Source organism: Enhydra lutris, unplaced genomic scaffold (genome assembly GCF_002288905.1).
Source record: "Enhydra lutris kenyoni isolate GAN:26980312 unplaced genomic scaffold, ASM228890v2 scaffoldscaffold52, whole genome shotgun sequence".
NCBI lineage: Eukaryota > Metazoa > Chordata > Mammalia > Carnivora > Mustelidae > Enhydra > Enhydra lutris.
In genome coordinates this window covers 567043-582046 of record NW_019154136.1, presented here as the reverse complement: position 1 = coordinate 582046, position 15004 = coordinate 567043, and the positions used below count along the sequence as shown (strand labels likewise).

The 15004-nt window shown below is 41.1% G+C and overlaps 1 protein-coding gene and 1 pseudogene across 1 annotated transcript in view; one reads left to right on the top strand and one right to left on the bottom strand.

Annotated features, from left to right (window-relative positions):
- The window catches only part of LOC111157117 (RALBP1 associated Eps domain containing 2), a 220828-nt gene that overhangs the window by 158445 nt on the left and 47379 nt on the right, over nucleotides 1-15004 (top strand). The window lies entirely within an intron of this gene.
- On the bottom strand, nucleotides 3614-4746 carry LOC111157118 (annotated as a pseudogene).

Here is a 15004-nt window from a genome sequence, read left to right as displayed (position 1 = left end):
AAATTCTCCTGGAAGACATTAAGAGTTTTAGAGTTCATACGTACTTGTTCTTTTTCTATTGGTCTTTGTATGGGGGCATTACTGGTGATTGTGTAAGTTTCTCACAGGGTTAATAGATTTTTAAAATGTAAATTTGATTAAAGTTTAACATGCATAGCCAATCCATTTTAAACACATATTAAATCATTTTAATAGAGTAAAATGAACTATCTCACTGGCAACTTTAAATATCTATGAGAAAACATTCTTTAAGTATAAACAATATGGAAATGTCACTGCTTTTTACATTTCATGGCTTTTCTCTTGATCAAATTAAAACTCAGTGGGCATACATCAGATATCATGAGATCTTTTGCTATAATATATGCAAATGATCTCATGTACATTAGTCATCGAATCACCTTGATATATTGGCTGTGTAGATAAGGCATATTTTTGAACTTTCAAAGCTATGTACAATATCATAATTTTCATTCGTCAGTATGTAAGTTTAGTATATGTCAAAAGGTATTTTTCTATGTATTTGAAACTTTGTAATTATTCTGAAGAGAATTTACAAACCTATCACCTAGGATGCCACCTTTGCTTTCTTCCAGAGTGTTACCCTGTTCTGTCTTACAGTGCACGCTGTAGGTTAACTGAAAATAACAGTATGTTAATGAGTATTTCTGTAATTAAGGAAAGAAGATCTAGGCCCAGGATCTGTCTTCAACAGTGATGATGAAAGAACATACTACTGAAAGCTGCAGAGCACGATATGAATGTGTCTGTGCTCTTGTTCTTAGCTCTACTACTCTGTAGCTTTGTGGGAAGTAAGGAGATTAGTCTCACAGACCTACTGCCTCTTCTATAAAATGTGAAGATTAGATAGATCCTCCTACTACCCAAGGTCTCTGATTCTATGTTGTATTCCTCTGTCCAAGAAAAATTTTCTTGCAACTATAGTTGAAACATCATAAAACACAATTGAGGACAAGATGATTTAGACTAATTTCTCCCTGCTTCCCCCCACTGCTAAGTACAACCAAAAGCCCTGGATGTAATAAACAGAAAGAGGACTCTGAAAGATGTAAACAGGAAAGTGGACTGGCTAAGTCCTTAGAACTTGAGTAATGGCATGGCAGTGAATTCCCTGAGTTGTTAAAAAAAAAAAAAAAGTCTCCCATATATCCTGGACTGAGTGCTGGAGGAACCTGCAACCTGGAACTGCCAACAGATATAGAAAAAAAAAAAGCCCTTGAGAAAAGTCTACTCTCTAGCCAGAGGACTGGGAAAAGGGTAGACAAGCTAGACAGAAACCTTTTTGACAATACCCGTCCTACCCCAGCCAAATACTACCAAAGCCTCTCCCTCTGGTGTCATCAGAGGGCAGTCTGGGAGTTGGTCTCTTGTCCCTCACCCGGTGGCAGCAGACAGCCTGGGGTGGCACTTTCCTAGCTGGCAAACGTGGTTTTAGCAGAGACCAAAGTGATCTCCTAACCCTGGTCTGGTGGCAACAGGTGGCCTGGAGAGGCACTTTATACCCCGACAGACAGTATCACTGGAGACAGACATTTCCCAATAAGCAAATACTCAAGGAGTTTGTCACTGGTAGACCTGCCCCATAACAAATACTAAAGGGAGTTGTCTAGACTGAAATGAAGGGACACTAGGCAGTAGCTTGAAGCCATAACACGAAATGAAGAATGGTGAAGGTAGCCACGTTGGTCAATCTCAAATCCAGTAGTGTTGATTTGTGACGTTTCTCTTTTCTATATGACCTAAAAGGAAAATACTTATAATAATCACAAATCTATATTAATGATCACATATATGTGAGGATATGATTTGTGACAATAATAATAATATAAAGGGGAGCAGGGCTATAAAGGGGTAGGGTTTTTGTATACTCTTGACACTAACTTGGTATTAATTCAAAATTGATTGTTATAAAGTTAAGATGTTAACCAATCCTTAGGGTAACTACTAAGAAAAAAAACCTAAAAAATATAAAGAATATGAAAATGAGAAGGTAACAAAAATGGTATACTAGAAAAAAATCAGTTAATAAAAAAAAAAGAGAAGTGATGGGAGGACTGAGGAACTGAACAAGTATAAGATATAGAAAACAAAGAGCAAATGGCAGAAGTAGATCTTTCCTTATATGTAATTACTTTAAATGGATAAATATCTTCAATTAACTGGCAGAAATAGATGGATTTAAAAAATGATCCAACTATATGCTTGTCTACAAGAGACTCACTTTTGATCCAATGTTAAAAATAGGTTGAAAATGGGGGGCGCCTGGGTGGCTCAGTGGGTTAAAGCCTCTGCTTTCGGCTCAGGTCAGGATCCCAGTGTCCTGGGATCGAGCCCCTCATCGGGCTCTCTACTCAGCGGGGAGCCTGCTTCCTCCTCCCTCTCTGCCTACTTGTGATCTCTGTCTGTCAAATAAATAAAATCTTTAAAAAAATAGGTGAAAATGGAAGCATGGAAAAAGATATTTTACACAAATAATAACCAAAAGAGAGCCTGGGTAGCTTTAGTCACATCAGACTAAATAGGCTTAAAGACAAAAGTTGTTACAAGACAAAGAAGGGCATTATATATTGATAAAAGGGTTATTCCATTAAGATGGTAAAAATTTATAAAAATATACACACCTATCAACAGAGCCCCATGATGTATGAAGTAAAAACCAATAGAACTGAAGTAGCAGACAAATTCTACGATAACTCACTTTTAGTAATGGATCGAACAACCGGACAGGAGAGCAGTAAGGAAGTAGAAGATGTGAATGAATAGAACACTCTAAATCCCCTAGACCTGAGCGACATCTGTAGAACACTCTAGTCTTCTCTTGTGCACATGGAACATTCCCCCAGGACAGACCACATGTTAGGCCACAAAACAGGTCTCAATAAATTTAAAAAGATTGAAATTCTACAAAGTGACCACAGTGGAATGACACTACAAATCCATAATGGATGTAACACGGGAAGATTCACTAACGTGGAAATTAGGCAGCATACTCTTAAAAAACTAGTGGGTCAAAGAAGAAATTACAAATGAAATTAGAAAGTGCCTTGAGATGAATGAAAGGGAAAACATACTAAAACATTTGAGATACAGGGATAACAGTACTAACAGAACTCTGGGGAAATTTATACCTATAAGCACTTATATTAAAAAAGATCCAAAATCAATAAGCAAACTTTATACCATGAGAAATTAGAAGAGCAAGCTAAATCCAAAGGTAGCAGAAGGAAGGTAATGATGTAGAGTTGAGATAAATGATACAGTGAGTAGGAAAACAATAGCAAAATCATTGAAACTAAAAATTGGTTTTTGTATCCTCTGATTAAAAATAAAGGCTTTATTTTATTTTATTTTTTTATTTTTTTTTTAAAAAGACACATTTATTCAGCGTCATGATCAGACTATTACATTTAGCAATCAACAGCATGGGTGCAAAAAAAAAAAATCTACATTAAAACCCTTTGTTGGAATGCTTTACACTTTCCACAGAACAGAAACTAAAATAACCTGTTATACAATTAGTCACAAATACAGTCCTCGAGTTTTTTTGCCCATACACATGAGTATTGTCTAAAACATGTCTTCTTTGTAGCAGCTAGGCCCTGCCACCACTGTGCTTGGCTGATTTCACAAATCTGTTGTAACCTGTAGCTTCCCTGTCACTTCTCTGGCTCTCCTCTCCTGCTAAGCTTTGTTTCCTGGCAGTAATTAAAACCTTCTGCCACTGCCGTAGCTGCTGCTGCTGCTGCTGGAACCACCATAGCCACCTTGGTTTCGTGGTTTGGAGAAGTATTGGCCTCCACCACCATAAGGGCCAGAGCTTCTGCCTCCAAAATTGCCTCCTTTCATGGGTCCAAAATTTGAGGATTGATTGTTGTAATTGCCAAAATCATTATAGCTTCTGCCACCTCCAAAGTTGCTTCCATCATTACCAAATCCGTTATAGCCATCCCCACTGCCACCATATCCACCACCACCTCGACTGCCACCAAAGCCACCTCGACCACTGAAGTTTCCTCCGCGACCAAAGTTGTCATTCCCACCAAAACCACCTCAACGACCACCATCAAAGTTTCCAGAACCACTTCGACCTCTTTGGCTGGATGAAGCACCAGCCATCTCTTGCTTAGAGAGCGCTTTCCTTACTTCACAGTTGTGGCCATTCACAGTATGGTATTTTTGAATGACAATCTTGTCTACAGAATCATGGTCATCAAATGTTACAAAAGCAAAACCCCTCTTTTTGCCACTGCCTCGGTCAGTCATGATCTCAATCACTTCGATTTTCCCATACTGTTCGAAATAATCTCTTAGATGATGTTCTTCAGTGTCTTCTTTAATGCCACCAACAAAAATCTTTTTCACAGTTAAGTGGGCACCAGGTCTTTGAGAATCTTCTCTTGAGACAGCCCTCTTTGGTTCCACAACTCTTCCATCCACCTTGTGTGGCCTTGCATTCATGGCTGCATCCACCTCCTCCACAGTGGCATATGTGACAAACCCAAAGCCTCTGGAGCGCTTGGTGTTTGGGTCTCTCATTACCACACAGTCCGTAAGTGTTCCCCATTGCTCAAAATGGCTCCTCAGACTCTCATCGGTTGTTTCAAAGCTCAGACCTCCGATGAAGAGCTTCCGCAGCTGTTCAGGCTCTTTGGGAGACTCTGACTTAGACATGACAGCGGTGGGAGGGGAGACTTTAACGATGCTTACTCGGCGGCGTCCACAGGCAGAAAGCTAAAGGCTTTATTTTAAACTAAAATCAGATTCTGATAAATTTCTCTCTTCCTGTAGATAATGTTGTTTTGCATTTATCAAGGTCGGATATTGCAGTAGAATAAGTCTATTTTGTACATGATTTTTCCCCCTGTGTTGGTTTTGGCAGTACTTTTTCCTGTGTGTTCCCTAGGTGTAGGATTGGCTCACATATGACTCACGTTGCTCCTCCGACCGAGCTCCAGGTTTGTGTAACATGAAGACAGGTGTGGTTTAGACCAGCCTCTGCTGATTGAATCTTGAGAGTTCTGAGTCCTCTCACATAAGGATTTATTAAAGGAACTTGAAAGCTGTTCTCAAACAGTGGCATTGAATGAGAAATTAAAAAGGCAGAGAAAAGTGCCTTAGTGCTAAGTTCAGGGAGAAGACAGAGATATAGTGAGGAAATACTGGCATTGTAATAGTGGAGGGAAGTTTAAGGATGAGTCCCTGCTGTTTCAAAGAGCATGCGTAGTTTGGCCAGCTATCAGCAAATGCTGTGGAACGTGTCCAAAGAACTGTTGAAAAGAAAGTTTTATGATGACATATTATTTTAATAATATTAATAAAAATAAAATCAATACAGACAGATGTCCAAGAAGGTACCCCTGATTAAGGGTATTGTCTATCTGCCTAATAAGGTATCAGACATCTATTAAAATGGTGATATGGAAGGTAGTGGAAAAGAAGGATAACAGCTGAATACAGAAATGTTTCCTGATTGTACCACATAAAAATATTTAGTAGACCTTTGACAGTAAGGTGTTCTGCCTTCTCAGGGTAATCTGGAACGTCTGTGGAGCACAGTGATTGGCCCCTTTGCCATGGTCAGATTTTGAGTTCCTTTCTCAGTGTTACTGGCCTCTGTTCCCTTCCCAGTGGGCTTTTGAGGTTTTTAACTCCTCCGTGAATTTCCACTAACTCTTTTTAGGGGTCTCAAGGGGCCACTTAATTCATTTATAACTTACCTATGTTATCTTATAACTTGTTTGTTATAAGTACATTCTCCCTTTCGGGGAGATTATATGAATGGTATGTATGTGATTTGGGGTCTCCGCAAAGGTCTCCACAAATATTTCAGTCCAAAATGTCAAGTGTCTGCCGTCAGGCATTTGGAGGTAAACTGCTAAGTAATTGGTAGTAGTTTAGATAACTCTTTTTGGTGGAAAAATTATGTAGTTTTTCCTTTAAAAGAGTTCCTTTTCCAAAGGACGTTTAGGAAAAAGGGGAAAAATGCTCTCTGATAGGACAGTTAGAATTTTAAAAAGTCACTCAAAGCTACATCAGAATAAATCGACTCTTAGGAAGCTACTTTTAGACCCCATGCTCTCAGAACTTATATGTCAGATTGCATAATCATATAGTTAGGATAACTATGGTAATTACAAGGTTCAAATACACTGTTTACTGAAATCTATCGTGTAGTGATTTTTCTCTTTTTCTTTTTTTTCCATCTACTAGTTTTTTTTTTCATCCATGTTCTCTGGATAGTAAACTCTTACTGCCCTTTCTCCTAAATGGTAATTTTGCAGAATTCCAGATAGAAGGTTATTTCCCTTTGGTGTTGTGAATGTACTACCTCCTTGTCTTCTGGTGTTTGTTGTTATTGCTGAGAATTCTCTTTTTGGTTCCTTTGGATCGACTATTTTTTCTTTAGGGTAGCTTTTAAAACGTTATTTTTGATGTTCTATTTTAATTTCATTGCGATGTGTCTAAGCATAGATTTAAACTTATTTACTCCATATGACGCTTGGTGCGCATTTTCCCTCTGGAAAACCATGTCTTCTAATTTGGAACATTCTTAGTCACATCTCTGCAGGTTCTGATTCTCTACTTAGTCTGTTTTCTTTTCAGAGTCCAATTAGCTATGTTTCTGTGTCTGTCAATACACCTTTTATTTCTAGTGATGGCTCTTTCAATCTTTTTATGCTGTGATCTCTCCCAGCCGTGATGAAACCTTCGTCTTCCAAATTAATCATTCTTTTGCGTAGCTGTGTATGATTCCAGGTTTTATAGTTCATTCTTGTTTCTATCAATTTGTTCTTGTTTCACTTTTCCCAATTTCTGTTTCATACTTGTCTCTCTTTTAAAGGATACATTTTCTACTTTCAACTGGGAGAGGATTTAAACTTAATTATTTTGAAGTCAATTTCAATTTTCCTTTTTGTCAGAAGTAAATTCATCTTTCCTCCCTCTCTCTCTCTGGTGTTCTTGTTAGTATTGAGTTTTTTCTTCATGCTTCTGGAAATTTGTTTAGCAGTCTTATTTTGAATTGGAGTTTAAATTTTATTCTCAGTTCTTTGGAGCTCCTCCCTGTCCTGTTCATGCTGTGTCTGCCAAGCACACCCTGTAGCCCTGCACCCATGGGCCGCCTGTGTAGGGCTAGTTCTTATACTTGACATTCAGCCCTTCTGTCTGGTGCACATGTCAGAGATGGTGCAGATGACACCAGATGGTGGCTTAACCCAAGACCCGGCTGCCGTGTTCTATCTGCTTTGGTTTCCTTCCCTAAGTGGCCAGTCCTGAGCACCTTCCCAGGCTTCCTCCTGGTTTTGCAGCTTTACAGGTAGTGAAGTACCACATTTAGCCTCTGGCTTCAGGTCCCCTGCCTCATCTGGGACATTTAAATACGTGTTACTCTACAGTGTATGTGCTCTCAGCTGCCTCTCTGCCTGCTTTTGAACCCTTAGCCCGGCCAACCACTTTGTGATTTGGCCCTGCAGGGATGTTGAGCTTGCTTCTGAGCGTGTCTGAATCTTTTTAAATTTTAACACTTTTTATGCTCATGCTCTCACATCTGTCCTTGCATATTATTTTACAGCAGGTCAAGTTGAGGTTCGGAAAGTGAAAGTGAGTTCCTTGGAGCCTCTCAGCTAATGAGTGACAGAGCTAGCTAGCTCTTGTAAAGAGGAGAGCTGGGAAATGTTTCTGAGGAGGTGCTAGAAATTTAATGATAAACATTTAGAGAGAGAGAGGAATCACTCATTGCACAGCACAAAAATTAGCTATAGATTTCCTAAGGAAAAGTTAGCAAGAATTTCCCAGTCTTTGTGCCCACCAATAATTTTCTAAATATGAAGTATTTCCACACATTAAGTGAAAATGCTGAAGTGCTTTTCCTTTTTTTTTTAAGAATTTATTTATTTATTTGACAAAGAGAGAGAACGGCAGAGAGGCAGGCAGAGAGAGAGGGGGAAGCAGGCTCCCCACCGAGCAGAGAGCCCAATGTGGGGCTCAATCCCAGGACCCCGAGATCATGACCCAAGCCAAAGGCAGACGCTTAACCCACTGAACCACCCAGGCGCCCCCTGAAGTGCTTTTCTTAGTACAGACTTAGATTTATCTTGGCTAAAAATAGCCTTCACACTTTGGTCAGTGGACCATATTTGGTGTAGCAAAAAGGAAACAAAAAGGCAGAAATTTTGCATAATAAATAGTTATATATAGTGCTTATATATCAGATGGTCTTTTAAGTGCTTAATGAATACCACTTTATCTTCGTAACGACCATATGCGATAGGTTCTATTATTATTCTCATTTTGCAGATAAGTAAACCAAGGCACAGAAAACTTCAGGAATTTCCTCAAGGTCACCCACAGCAAGTAAGAATTAATGCCACGATTCTAATCCTGGCTATCTAGCCTCAGAGTGCCAATTCTTTCTATTATGCTATGTGATCCAACCATGTCGCAGAATTAGTTTCTGCACCCAGCATGAGCTTGAACTCAATGATCCTGAAATCGAGAGTTGCACGCTCTTCTGACTGGGCCAGCCAGGTGCCCCTTAACCTCTTTCTTCTTAACAATTGAGTTCACAATTGACTTGTTACTCAGTTGTTGACAATGGTCTTTATCAGGGATACACTTTATGTTATGAAACCTCTTAATGAATTAGCTTTATTCCACTACTAGTAACTTGTGTCCTTTCCTAGTTTCCCCCTTACTGTACTATGTTCATGGTATTATTGTGTAAAGCTGACTTTGCTGGCATCATTCCTCTGTAAGTTGCCGTAAGTTCATCCCGTTGATGGCGTATGCTTACAGATGGTTCATACTTTGCCAAGAACTGTGATGGCACAGAGGTTGTGGTATGCTCCTGCCTAACACCATGCATTTGATAGTGTCCCCTGGTGTGCATACGTATCTTACTTGAATCCATTTTCTCATGCTGTGTGGTCTAGGATGGTAAGCAGTATCTGGATGCCGTGTTTCCGATAACTGACCAGCTACCTCCATCTTTGCCCTGGGGGTCATTTATGGTTGATTCCTAGGTTCCTAAACAATGGAATCCTTACTCCTCTTCTCTGTCTCCCTCACCACACAGTGAAAAAAACCAAGAAGTACTCCTGTGTGTCAGGGAAGGAGCAAGTATGGAAGTGGGGCAGGACGGGAAGGGCGGCCAAATGTGCTGTGGTGTTCATGCAAAAGGACAATGGAGGACAGCTAGGAGTCAGACCCAGGGAGGCACCTGGACAGAATAGTTAAGAACGTGAGCTCGGGGTTCAAATTTTATCTCTTCCTCTTGCTGGCTGTGTGTATCTTTGGCCAAGTTATTTATTCCCTCTGTATCTCAGTTTCATCACGTATAAAGTGGGGTTAACGGTAGTGTCTACTTTCATAGGGTTGTTATAATGATTAAATGAGTTAGTACCCATAAAGCACTTAGAATGGTGCCTGGCACATAGTCAGGCCTCAGTGCAAAGTAGCTGTTAGAATTATTATCACTCCAGACCCAGCAAAACGGAAACAGGTTCTAGCTGGCAAACATGGAGCAGCAGACTCAGGATAACCAGAAATTAGTGGCCGGTCCTAAGCCCAGAATGAGTGCTGGACTGACTTACTAAACCACTTGTAGTAGAATGGCATTCTTTCCCGACTTTGTGACCTTACATGGGCTAGGCCTCTGCCTGTGTCAGAGGTCAGCAAACTACAGCCTGTAGCTCCAAATCCATTTCATCGCCTTTTCCTGTAAATAATGCAAACGTGAAGGAGGAGAATCCATGGAAAGATGGGTAGGCCTCCTCATCAGCCTTTTTTTTTTTTAAAGATTATGTATTTATTTATTTGACAGATATCACAAGTAGGCAGAGAGGCAGGCGCAGAGAGAGAGAGGAGGAAGCAGGCTTCCCGCCGATCAGAGAGCCTGATGCGGGACTCGATCCCAGGACCCTGAGATCATGACCCGAGCCGAAGGCAGCGGCCCAACCCACTGAGCCACCCAGGCGCCCCCCTCATCAGCCTTTTAACCCACCATCTCCTAACTCAAGGATCATAATACCTCTATTTATAGTTTGCAGCTTTGCATTGAGGACCTTTATCTGACCAAGATGCTCTGTGTTTCACAGTTCACTAGCAAAACCTTGAGCGAATATTCTTTATTCATTTGACAGCTTCAAAAGCTTGCTGTGGGCAGGCCTTCCTAGCTTTGTGTTTCTCAGGCAAAATCACAAGAAACCAGACTAAGGCCTTGCCTTTAAGGTGACAAAGAGGGAAAGAAACCCATCCAGGAGAAATAGGATGAAGGATTTCTTTCTTCCCAACTCCTTTTGAATGCCTTGTTCTGTTCAGCAAATTCCGTACGTATCACCTCCTGGTGTGTTGGTAAACATTCCCTCTGGAAAAAGAAAAAGGCTCACTCTGTAGCCTTCCCTGATGTCTGTGTTAAACAGCCCCACGGTGGCTGATGGCAGGTGGGCTTGGGAGGGGATGTGTTTCATCAGCTTGTTGGTGCTGGCGTGCTCTGTAGTAGACAGCTTCCCTTGCTGCGGAATCCTTCTATCAGGGCTTCTGTGTGGCATACGGGAACTTTTGATCTGTTTGTTTTCGGTCTAGGGCACTGTTACAGCCCAGTCCCAGAATGTGCTCTTAGAAATGGGACCGTATTTTTATAAGTCACTAGAGATAAACTTCCCTCTTGTTTACATTTAACTTGTGCCACTAGGTGGCACTTTAAGGACATTACAGGAAATTGGCTCTACTGAATTTATTTAACTTCTTATCATAACATGCATATTGAAAAGTGCACATTGAGTGTGCAACTGAATGAATTTTCACAAGGTGAACATATGTGTATAATCAGCACTCAAAATGAGACAAAATAATACTAACACCCCCCAGAAAGTCCGCCTTATGCTGTTTTCCAGTTCCTATCCCTTCTTAGTGTTACCACTATTCTGACTTCTAACAGCGTAGATCAGTTTTACCTGTTTTCTACCTTATATTTAAGTGAAACCATGCAGTGTATCCTCTTGTGTCTGGCTTCTTTTGCTTACATGATATTGTGTGATTCATCCATGTTATTGTGTATAATTGTTGGTCATTGCTGTATAGTATTCCATTGTATGTGCAAAGATCACTGTGTTCCACTATTGGACATTTGGGTAGTTTTCGGAGTTTGGCAATTATGAATCCTGCTGCTCTGCATGCTCGTGTTCAAGTTGTTGAGTGGATGGATGTTTTCATTTCTCTTGGGTGTGTGCCTGCAGTAGGATTGTTGGGTCATAGGATAGGCATTGGTTCAGCCTCAGTAGGTACTGCCAAACAGTTTTATAAAGTGTATGTACTGATTTATAGTCCATCAACTGTGTTCCTGCTCCAGTTCTTAAATCCTCATCAATACTGGATTTGTTTTGTGACTGGCTCCTAACTTAAGTAATTTTTGTAGTTCCCTCTCTAGCCACCTATTTCTAATTGAAATTTTTAGAAGCTACCTTCTCGTGATGGACATAGCTCAAGCAGGAAGGGCTGTGTCAACTCAAAAGCTGACATTAATCACTATCAGCTATCACTAGTTAGAAAACACGTTATTCAAATATTTCCATCATTAATATAGAACACAGGACTGGGAATGGAACTGAAAATTGTAAGTGTAGTAAAATACCGAGTGAGGCTAGGGCTAGGACTTTGAGGCACCTTGAAATTTCTATATACTTTTGCTATTATTACCAGACCTATATATGTCAGGGTTGGGGGGACCAGCAAAGGGATTTCTAAAGGCCTCATATCCAGATGTCTTTGAATTATGATGGTGGTGGCTGCCTGTTTAGTAAGCGTCTGTTTGCTACAGCAAGAGGCATGCATATGGCATCTTTTTTTCAGCCTTATTCAGTGGGAAACATGAATCTCAAGAGAATCCTGTTACAGATTCCCGTAGTTATGAAGTCTACTTTGTTGACTCTGCAGAGAGCATTATCATGTGGCTTTTAGGTGTGTGATGAATAGAGGGTGGGGCTCAGACTTGACTCAGATTGCTGTTCTATTAGTAGAAATTGGAAATAGAAGAACAAAACCCCAGTTATAGTCAAAATATTTATCTTTTAGACCAAAACAAAGCACCCATAGTCCTTAATTGTCACAGTAAGTCTGTTTCATGGATATTGTCCATAATCCAGTGGCTTCCAGAAATCCCCAAGAGATTATGCTGTGTGGCTTCTGTATCCAGGGACTAGTTGCCCATTATGATTACTGATTATCTGCTTCTGTCACAGTTGTCGCTGAGCTCTTCTGTCAGCATTACCCTGGGTGTCGCTAGAGTTGGACTGGCCAGCTCTAAGGGGCCACCAGAGATGTTTTGTGTAAGCTGCCTGAGATGTCTGTGCTGAGGAAGCCAGGAAATCTGAAAGGGCTTTTATTTTTAAAAGCTTCTTCCCTCCAATATTGATAGCAGCAATATCCAGTGGCGCAGGTTCAGTTTGTGGATAGCCTGCTTTCTGGGATCTGTGTGTACTCTAAACTGGAGTCAACACTTTCTCAGTCTCGGTTTTCATCTTTCGGCAAGAAAGAAAGAGTCCTTCATGTTGAACTGGCTGTTCTTTGCAGTTGCAGAATCTATGCCTGGGAAGCCAATTGAACATTTACTCTTTTTTCTTTAAAGATTTATTTATTTATTTTAGAGACCGAGAGAGGGTGCGCAGGGGGAGGGGCAGAGGAAGAGGGAGAAAGAGAATTCTCAAGCAGACTCCCCATGAAACTTGGAGCCCGACGTGGGACCTGATCTGAGCACCCTGAGATCATGACCTGAGCCAAAACGAAGAGTTGGATGCTTACCTGACTGTCCCACCCAGGCGCCCCTGTATATTTACTCTTAATTATGACAGTAGCCGCCATTATTGAGTGGCTACTGTGTTACTGTGCTTAGCACTGTGGACAGCTGATTTGCTTAATTTTCACAAATGCTAGGATTTAGGTGAATTATCTCCTTGTGCAGATGAAGAAACTATGTCCCAGAGAGGTTAGCACATGCCCTGCTTGTATACCAAACAAGTGCAAACCCTGGATAGATTCCAGAGCCTCCGCCCTGTAACTGATGCGCCCTGCGGCTCCAGTTACAGTAGGATGAATTCCTGACTTGCCCAGTGGAACAAAACAGTGTTAGGTACATTACTAGCTCATTGCACACGCTGATTCCAGTACTCGCCATGTGCCGCCGTTCAGCTTAGGCACCGGGGAAAGGACAGTGAAGCAAAACACAGATCGTGCCCTCCAAGTGCTTACACATCAGCTCCATTTCTGTCTCTCATAGGTGACTTGGGTCATGGATTTTGGCAATTGTTCTTGCAGAGAAATTCAGTGTTTTGGACCCTGTCTCTGAAACTGCTTGTGGCATGATGGGCTTTGCTGTGGCCATTGTGCTTCAGGGCATTGCTTCTGCATCTTCTGCGCCTCGATATGACCATGTGGCTTTTTCTCATGTGCCCTTACCTAGCAGAGCTGGAGGTCGGTGAAAGGAAGGCACCGGATGACATTTAGAATACCGGTGGGATGCTGCGGATTGCCTAGAGGCCATAGCACAATCATCTGCTCATCTGCCTAGAATTTAACTGTTGCCTCTGTGATTCCCAGTCTTGGGATCTGCCTGAATTCTTGGGTGATAAATGAAACTTGAGTTTCTTTTTCTAATCTGTCAGCATGAGTATTAAAAAGTTTATAAAATAAATTCACCAATTATCCACATCTTAGCAATTAGTTCTATAATTAGACTACTTACTTAAAAAAAGATTTATTTATATGGTGGGGGATGTGCACGAGCGGGGTGAGGGGCATAGGCAGACGGAGAAGAAGAGGGGGAGAGAGAATCTTAAGTAGGTTCCCTCCCGAGCGCAGAGCCTGACATGGGGCTCAAACCCATGACCCTGAGATCATGACCTGAGCGGAAATCAAGAGTTGGATGCTTAACTTATTGAGCCACCCAGGCACCCCTAGACTGCCTTTAAAAAAGAGATTTGATCTTTTTCCCCCAGTTTTATTGAGAAATAATATACATCTCTTTGTAAGTTTAAGGTACAGAGCATGATGGTTTGATTTATGTATATTGTGAAAGATGACCACAATAGGTTCCGCTAACATCCATCTTCTCATATGGATAAAATAAAAAGAAAGCAGGGGCCCCTGGGTGGCTCTGTCGGTTGAGCATTTGACTCTTGATTTCGGCTCAGGTCATGACCTCAGGGTCATGAGATCAAACCCCATGTTGGGTTCTGGGCTGGATGTGGAGCCTGCTTGGGATTCTCTCTCTCCCTCTCCCTTTGCCCATCCCCTTCCCTCACCAAAAAAAAAAAAAAAAAAAAAAAAAAAGAGAGAGAGAAGAAAAAGTTTTCTTTTTGTCATGAGAACTCTTAGGGTTTACTCTCTTAGCAACTCCCCTCTATATTATGCCCCAGGGTTATCTATGGTCGCTATGCTGTGCGCTATGTCTCTACTACTTATTTATCTTATAAATGGAAGTTTGTATGTCTTGACCACCTTTCTCGATTTTCTTCTCCGCACTGATTCTTTTTTTTGTTGCAAATTTGATGTTTATTTACTTATTTACTTTTAAGATTTTATTTTATAAAAGATTTTATTTACTTATTTGACAGAGCAAGAGAGCACAAGCAGGGGGAGCAGTAGAGGGAGAGGGAGAAACAGGCTCCCCTCTGAGCAGGGAGCCTGATACAGGGCTCAATTCCAGGACCCTGGGATCGTGAACTGAGCTGAAGGCAGATGCTTAACCACCTGAGCCACCCATGTGCCCCAAGATTTTATTTTTTTTAAAGTAATCTCTACACCAAACATGGGACTTGAACTTACAACCCTGAAATCAAGAGTTGCACGCCCCACTCCTGTGCCAGCCAGGCACCCTGCAAATTTCTTTTAAAAAAAATCTTACTGCTGAAGATTTTGCCCAGCTTCAAAAATTTTATAAAACCATATGGCAGACACCCCTATTCCCTCCATGGTAAATGGACAAGAAAAC